At 38.1% G+C, this 8,341-nt stretch overlaps 1 non-coding gene across 1 annotated transcript; it reads right to left on the minus strand.

Moving 5' to 3' along the window:
- Positions 1–987: 987 nt before the first annotated feature.
- On the minus strand, positions 988–1,094 carry LOC116198303. The gene has a single exon (XR_004155241.1). It is a non-coding gene; the product is annotated as a small nucleolar RNA R71 (small nucleolar RNA).
- Positions 1,095–8,341: the final 7,247 nt, after the last annotated feature.

Raw genomic sequence — 8,341 nt, forward strand, 5'->3', positions numbered from 1 at the left:
TTTAAGACTTTAATTTTAAAGGCTTGATAAACTCACTTGAATAATCACATAGCTATCAGTCTATATAACATGATGGCAATCTGATTAGTGAAACTAGGGTGGATTCTGTTTTTCCCACTTTCAATTGATATATTTTCGTACAATTCTCTTTCTGCTCTTTGTGACGATTTAGGTTGATTAGTAGTTAATTAGTTAATTCTCTTAATTTGATTGCTTAGATAATAATAGAATCTAATATAGGTTTAGTACTTAATTAATCCTTGTGGGATCGACACTCTATTCATCACTATATTACTTGATCTGACCCAATACACTTGCTGGTAGAATTTGAGCTTATTTTTATATATATTTGCAAAGGGATCAAGTTTTTGGCGCCGTTGCCGGGGATTAACTTAATATTAGACCACCTTTAGTTCTATTGTTAATTTAGGCGCACTTTACTGTGTGTTTATTTCTTGTTCTCTTTGCAGGTATTCTATGCGCAGGAGTAGAAGTGCTGAACTTCTACCATTAGATCCTGAGATAGAGCGCACCTTGCATCGGTTGAGAAGAGAGAACAGAAGAAGGGAAGAATTGCAGGTAGTTGAGATGGCAGATGATGACATCAACCGCCAAATACAGGGTGCTGCCAGAGCACTTCGAGACTATGCAGTACCTACTATTATGGGTTCTGCGATCAGAAGGCCCACTATTCCAGCTAATAACTTTGAACTGAAGCCAGCACTCATCCAGATGGTTCAATCAAATCAGTTTGGAGGATATCCCAACGAGAGTCCTGATGAGCATATTGCAGGATTCCTCCAATACTGTAACACGGTAAAGATGAATAATGTCACTGATGATGTTATTAGATTACAGCTTTTTCCTTTCTCGCTTAGGGATAAAGCGAGAGCCTGGTTCAATTCACTGCCACAAGAGTCCATCACCACCTGGGCCGACCTTTCATCTAAGTTTCTCAGGAGATTTTTCCCACCAGCTAGGACTGCAAGATTGAGGAACGAAATCACTAACTTCACCAAGTTCAATGGTGAATCACTTTATGAGGCATGGGAGAGATTCAAGGAGGCAATCAGAAAGTGCCCACATCACGGATTGCCAGATAATCTCCTAATTGAGGTCTTCTATCTTAGCCTGGATGATACATTGAGGTCTCTAGTAGATGCTGCAGCAGGAGGCGCACTGATGGGTAAGAATTATGATGAAGCAAGTGCTTTGATAGAAGAGATGGCCTCCAGTGCACATAATTGGCAGAATGAAAGAAGTAAATCAAGAGTGGCATCAGTCAATGACATGGACACTATTGCTAATTTGACAACCCAGATTTCAGCTCTCACTACCCAGGTAAGTAAACTCACCTCAGCACATTCTTTTAATACTAATCAGGTTGCTTTTTGTGAGTTGTGTTCAGGACCACATTCGACTCTTGAATGCATGTCTGGAAATCCCTCGGCTTCACCCAATGGAGAGCAAGTGAACTTTGTCAACAACTTCCAACGGAGTAATCAAGGGCCTTATTCGAACACTTACAATCCCGGGTGGCGTAATCATCCTAATTTCTCATGGAGGAATGAGAATAATGCACTTAAACCGCCACCTGGATTCCAAAAGCAAGGCCCTGCTCAGAATGCTCCACCTCAGCAAAGTCAGTCGAGAATGGAAGAGCTCATGTTGAGCTATATGCAAAAGACTGACACCATGCTACAGAATCAACAAGCCACTATTCGAAACCTAGAGGGTCAGATTAGTCAGATTTCTCAGCAATTGAGTAATAGACCATCAGGGTCTTTACCCAGCAACACTGAAGAGAACCCCAAGGGTGTCAATGCTATAATGCTGAGGAGTGGCAAGGAATTGGAAATAGTCAATAGAAAAACTCAAACTCAGGAGGAGAGTCCGGAGAAAGACAAAGGTAAGCAAAAGGTGGAGGAACCAAGGCAGAAGTCACTAGGGGTGAAACCGTATGTTCCTCCTGTCCCTTTTCCAGGAAGATTGAAGCAACAACAGTTGGACGCCCAATTTGCTAAATTCCTAGATGTTTTTAAAAAGCTGCAAATCAACATTCCATTTGCAGAAGCACTCCAGCAGATGCCTTCATATGCTAGATTCATGAAGGATCTGCTCACTAAAAAGAGGAAGTTTGATGGGAGTGAGCCTGTGATGCTTACAGGAGAGTGTTCTATGATTCTCCAAAAGGACTTGCCTAACTTACCACGCAAACAAAGAGATCAGGGGAGTTTCACTGTTCCTTGTACTATAGGGAATTTTCATTTTGAGAACGTTCTTATTGATTCAGGTGCAAGTATAAATTTAATGCCTCTGTCTATTTTCAGGAAACTTGGACTTGGAGAATGCAAGAAAACTCATATTACCTTGCAACTTGCTGACAGGAGTATCAAATATCCAAAGGGTATTGTTGAGAATGTCCTGGTGAAGGTAGACAAATTCATATTTCCAGTCGACTTCATAGTCTTGGAGATGGAGGAGGACAGAGAGGTGCCCATGATCCTTGGCAGACCGTTCCTTGCGACAGGTAAAGCATTAATAGATGTGGAACAAGGTAAGCTCACTTTAAGAGTTATGAATGAACAAATAACTTTTAATGTTTATGACGCCATAAAGAAATTTGATGATGGCAAATCATGTTACACCATTGATATTATTGATGAGCTTATCTCTGAGTCTGTGGAGGAGAAAGCAGGTGTGGATACAATGGAATCAGTCCTTAGGGATCTGGACGATTGGAGTGATGATGATGAGCATGAGGAAGAATCTGTGGAGAAGGTATCAGAAATCAAGGCTCGCTACTATGAGGAGCTGGGCACTAGTGCGACAAAACCAGTATCATCTTTGACACAGTCCCCGGTGCTAGAACTTAAACCATTGCCTAGCCATTTAAAATATGCCTATCTTGGAATAGATGATACTTTGCCAATAATTATCTCTTCTTCCTTGACAGGTGATCAGGAGCAACAGCTCCTAAGCGTGCTGAGAGAGCACAAGGAGGCAATAGGATGGACTATTGCAGATGTCAAAGGGATCAGCCCTTTGATTTGCACTCACAGGATAATGTTGGAAGCTGAGTGCAAACCCATAGTGCAACCACAGAGGCGACTTAACCCAACTCTCAAAGAGGTAGTGAAGAAAGAAGTGCTTAAACTGTTGGATGCAGGTATTATCTATCCTATCTCAGATAGTAAATGGGTTAGTCCTGTTCAAGTAGTGCCCAAAAAGGGTGGTATGACTGTGGTTAAAAATGAGGTCAATAAATTAATCCCGACTCGTACTGTGACTGGGTGGAGAGTTTGTATAGATTACAGGAAACTAAATGATGCTACCCGTAAAGACCATTTCCCCCTCCCCTTCATTGATCAGATGCTAGAAAAACTTGCAGGGCATGATTATTATTGTTTTCTAGATGGTTATTCTGGTTACAATCAGATTCATATAGCACCCGAGGACCAGGAGAAAACCACATTTACTTGTCCTTATGGCACTTTTGCCTTTAGGAGAATGCCTTTCGGTCTCTGTAATGCACCTGCCACTTTCCAGAGGTGCATGATGTCTATATTTTCTGACATGTTAGAGAATTTTATTGAAATATTTATGGATGATTTCTCTGTTTTTGGGAAGTCATTTGAATCTTGTCTGACAAATTTAGGCTGTGTGCTTAAAAGATGTAAGGAGACTAATCTGCTTCTGAACTGGGAGAAATGTCATTTTATGGTAAGAGAGGGTATAGTCTTAGGTCACAAGGTGTCAAAGAAAGGGATTGAAGTTGATCGAGCAAAAGTGGAGATAATAGAGAAGTTGCCACCACCCACTTCAACAAAAGGAGTAAGGAGCTTCTTAGGACATGCCGGCTTCTACAGGAGATTTATCAAGGACTTTTCTAAAATCTCTAGACCTCTTTGTAATTTACTTGAAAAAGATTCTGCTTTTGTTTTTAATGACAATTGTTTGCAGGCATTCAATTTATTGAAGGAGAAACTCACTTCTGCACCAGTGATCGTTGCACCTAATTGGGAGCTTCCGTTTGAGCTGATGTGTGATGCCAGCGACTATGCTGTAGGAGCAGTACTTGGGCAAAGGAGAGGTAAGGTATTTCATGCAATATACTATGCTAGTAGAACTTTAAATGAGGCCCAAAAGAACTATGCCACAACTGAAAAGGAGCTTTTAGCAGTCATATTTGCATGTGACAAGTTTCGGCCTTATCTGATAGGTTCTAAGATCATAGTATACACAGACCATGCTGCCCTGAAATATTTGTTTGCCAAAGCTGATGCTAAACCTAGGCTAATTCGTTGGATTCTACTGCTACAAGAATTTGACCTGGAAATTAGAGACACAAAGGGAACTGAAAATGTAGTGGCTGATCACTTATCCCGTTTGGAATCTGATTGTTTAGATTCACCCATTAATGAAAAGTTCCCTGATGAACAATTGCATGTAGCAGAAATCCAAGGATTACCTTGGTATGCTGATATAGTCAATTACATGGTTAGCAACATCACACCATATGGTTTGTCATCTCAACAGAAAAAGAAATTTTTGCATGATGTGAAATACTATTTTTGGGATGAACCATATCTGTTTAAATATTGTGCTGACCAAGTAATTAGACGCTGTGTGCCTGAAACTGAACAACTTAGCATAATACAACACTGTCATTCTAAGGAAGCAGGAGGCCACTTTGGTGTGGAAAGAACTGCAACTAAGATCTTATCTTGTGGATTTTATTGGCCTAGAGTATTTCATGATTGCAGGAATTACATTATGTCTTGTGCTCCATGCCAAAGAACTGGCAATATTTCTAGGAGACATGAAGTACCACAAAATAGCATTCTTGTAATTGAGCTTTTTGATGTGTGGGGAATAGACTTTATGGGTCCTTTTCCCTCTTCTTTTTCAAATAAATATATTCTTGTGGCTGTTGATTATGTTTCAAAATGGGTAGAAGCAGTTGCTCTACAAAGTAATGATGCCAGAGTTGTAATCAGATTTTTGAAAAAGAACATCTTTTCAAGATTTGGGGTACCTAGAGCCATTATAAGTGATGGGGGATCACATTTTTGCAATCGGCAATTTGAAAAATTATTATCAAAATATGGAGTTACTCATAAAATTGCCACCCCTTATCATCCACAGACTTGTGGACAGGTTGAGGTGTCCAATAGGGAAATAAAGCGTATCTTAGAGAAAACAGTCAATGCATCTAGGAAAGATTGGTCTTTAAAACTTGATGATGCATTGTGGGCTTACAGGACAGCTTTCAAAACCCCCATAGGAATGTCCCCATACAAGATTGTTTATGGTAAATCATGTCACCTACCAGTAGAGCTTGAGCACAAAGCATATTGGGCCATAAAATACCTTAACTTTGATTTACAAGCTGCAGGTGAAAAGAGATTGCTCCAATTGAATCAGATGGCTGAGATGAGAGAGGAAGCATATGAAAATGCTAGGATATACAAGGAGCGAGCCAAGCGATGGCATGATAGGAACATCCTAAAGCGAGAGTTTTTGCCTGGTCAGAAAGTCCTATTATACAACTCTCGCTTGAAGTTGTTCCCAGGTAAGTTAAAATCTCGATGGTCTGGACCATTTGTTATTTCTAATGTTTTTCCCTATGGTGCAGTTGAGCTGAAGTCAGAAGATGACCGCACTTTTAAAGTAAACGGTCATCTTCTCAAGCATTACTTTGAAGGGGAAAATATTGATGGTGATGCCACTACGGTGGATCTAGCAAATTCGGTTGAAGAATTGGAAAAGTCGAACTAGCGACTATAAACTAAGTGCTTCATGGGAGGCAGCCCATGTCTGAGAGCTAAAGTCCCTGTTGGCTCTCAATTCTTTTGCTTCATTTGTTTTATTTTGATTTGCTGTTGGTTTGTACTTTATCAAGCACCCACTCATTGGGTAGACTTGGGATATTTGCTATTTGATTGTTTTAGTTAAGATGGATTATCTGCTATTTTTGTTCTTTTTGTTGTTTTCTTTTTGTTTTTGAAGCCAGGGTGGATAACAACTGCTGACTCTCTCTATTGCTATACCAGTTGGAACTCCAATTGCTTCAACTTAATTTTTCGAAACCGGGGAAGTACTAGTATCTCTTTTTCTCTTATGTTCTTTATTTTTATTTTCGTTTTACTAGAGCTACATTAGGAACAGTGAGGACACTGTTTAATCTAAGTGTGGGGAAGGGAGATACTAAACAGATGGAGTATAAAATTGAGTATAGTGTTGATGTCTGAATTCTGTGATTTAATTTGTTACTCATGACATCTGATGCCTGTCTTTGTTGATAAATAGTTATACTTCCCTGTCACCTTGAATTATAATTGTCCTTAAGTTATCTGGCAATTGTTAGGCCAAATTCTTTTTTTTTTTTTTAATTTTTTTTAATTATTGAAATCTAGAGATTGTACGAAGAATACTGTTGATAGCATTTGTTCAGGAATTGTTTGAAAAAAAATTGACTCACTTAGGCGCCCTACTCACCACTGTTGTGATTTTTGTACTTAGTTAAAATTAATTAGTCAAATCTTTAGAAATCAAATTTACCTAGTTTTTAGCCCTAGAGTTTGAAGTTTAAGAGTCGGTCAAGTCCTTAAGTGAAAAATAAACAGGTCTACTTCTAAGCAAAGTTAGTTAGTATATCATCTTTTTAATTATTCTAATAGCACTTTAACATTTAGTGAAAGAGGTAGAAGAAGCTTTGTACTTAGTGATTCCTATAAAAGAAGTCTGAAAAGTGTTAGTGAGCATTCAAAAAAAAAAAAGCAAGCATAGCCTTTACTCCAATGACTCAAGAATTGAGTTATGAGTATCCTAACTTGAATGTTAGAGTGAGGAAGAGTTAGTAGGGGTCCCTTTAAAACCCGGTCACTTGGGTGATGAGCCCGGGATGTGCCGACTCAATGAACTCACTATAACGAGAAGAGCGGAAAGGCACAAGTTCAAACTAAAATTGGACTTGAAAAAAAAAAATTGCTTCTTAAACAGAAAGGAAAAATTGAATGCAAAAACAAAAAAATAAATTAAGACTTGTAATAAAAAGGAAGAAAACCTAGGGACGAAGCAGATACCATATGCTTTCACTACCTTGTTGACTTGCTTAGAGGGAAAATTAGAGGGATTATATGCCTGCTAACAGCTATGAAGTTTAAATGTGTATTTTTCCTTATAGGACTGAGTATTTACTTTTGAAATAGAAATCTTAGGCTAAACGCTTGGATTAAAATTTGCTTTCTCTAGATTAGCTGGTTAATTTCAACTGTAGTACTCTGATCACATGTTTCCAGTTTGGTTTGAGCAGTGGGCACCACAAAATAACGAGTAATAAATTATGAGATATCAAATGCTTAAATCAGTGAATATGAAAATTTGTACTCTCTCTGATAGATTTCTTTCCTTGGTCTTATTTATTTTGCTTGAGGACAAGCAAAAGTTCAAGTGTGGGGAAGTTGATAAGGGCATATTATACTCATATTTTATTGTGCAATTCATGTTAAATTATTATTAATTTTATAGAAATTATAAGAAGTCGGTGCTTAATTATGTGTAATTTGATATTGTAGGTCTTTGAGGACTTAGATGGAATTACGAGCAATATTGAGGAGTTTTGCGCAATTTGGAGCCAGCATATATCTTTCGGAAATCTTTTTTTTGTTGTGGATATAAATACTCCTCATAACAAGATTAGGAAACCCTAGGGGGGGAGCCATCTTTCACCATTCTTTTAACCTAGAGAGTTTTTGGAGAGGGTCTTGTCTGGAGCCGTCACCTGGATCAATTGATTTGAAGCGAAGAATTGTGGAAGAGATAATTCCTTAAAGGAATTGTTGGGTTTTTGTTTTAGGATTCAATATCTTGAGTTTACTGCTGAATATGAATTCTATTGCAATGACTCCTTGGAATTATAATTGTGTTTTCAATTCCATGATATTCTAAGCTTCTTTTGTGGGAATATGATGAAACCCTAGGTAGCTAATATGATGATTGTCGCCATGTTATAGGATTAATAGATGTGTTGATGATTCATGATTGCAATTCCTATAATTTCAATTTTAATTCTTAATTGGTTATAATTGTTAGAAACACTATTGATACGGGAGTTGATATAGTGTTTGTTAGGAATTCTTGATTAGACTAATTAGTTAAATGCGATAGCTGCGTTAATTAGTTTAATTAGAGATTATCCAGGGATTAATGTAATGTTTCTAGTTAGTTATTCGCTAAGACATTAGGGATAATTAATTTAGGGCATTAGACAATCATAGCACTGGAAGGTGTATGATTATAATTTAGAGTCCACTATTAATTAGAGATGCGGGAGCTG

The sequence above is a fragment of the Punica granatum genome, chromosome 2 (assembly GCF_007655135.1).
Source record: "Punica granatum isolate Tunisia-2019 chromosome 2, ASM765513v2, whole genome shotgun sequence".
NCBI classification, from domain to species: Eukaryota; Viridiplantae; Streptophyta; class Magnoliopsida; order Myrtales; family Lythraceae; genus Punica; species Punica granatum.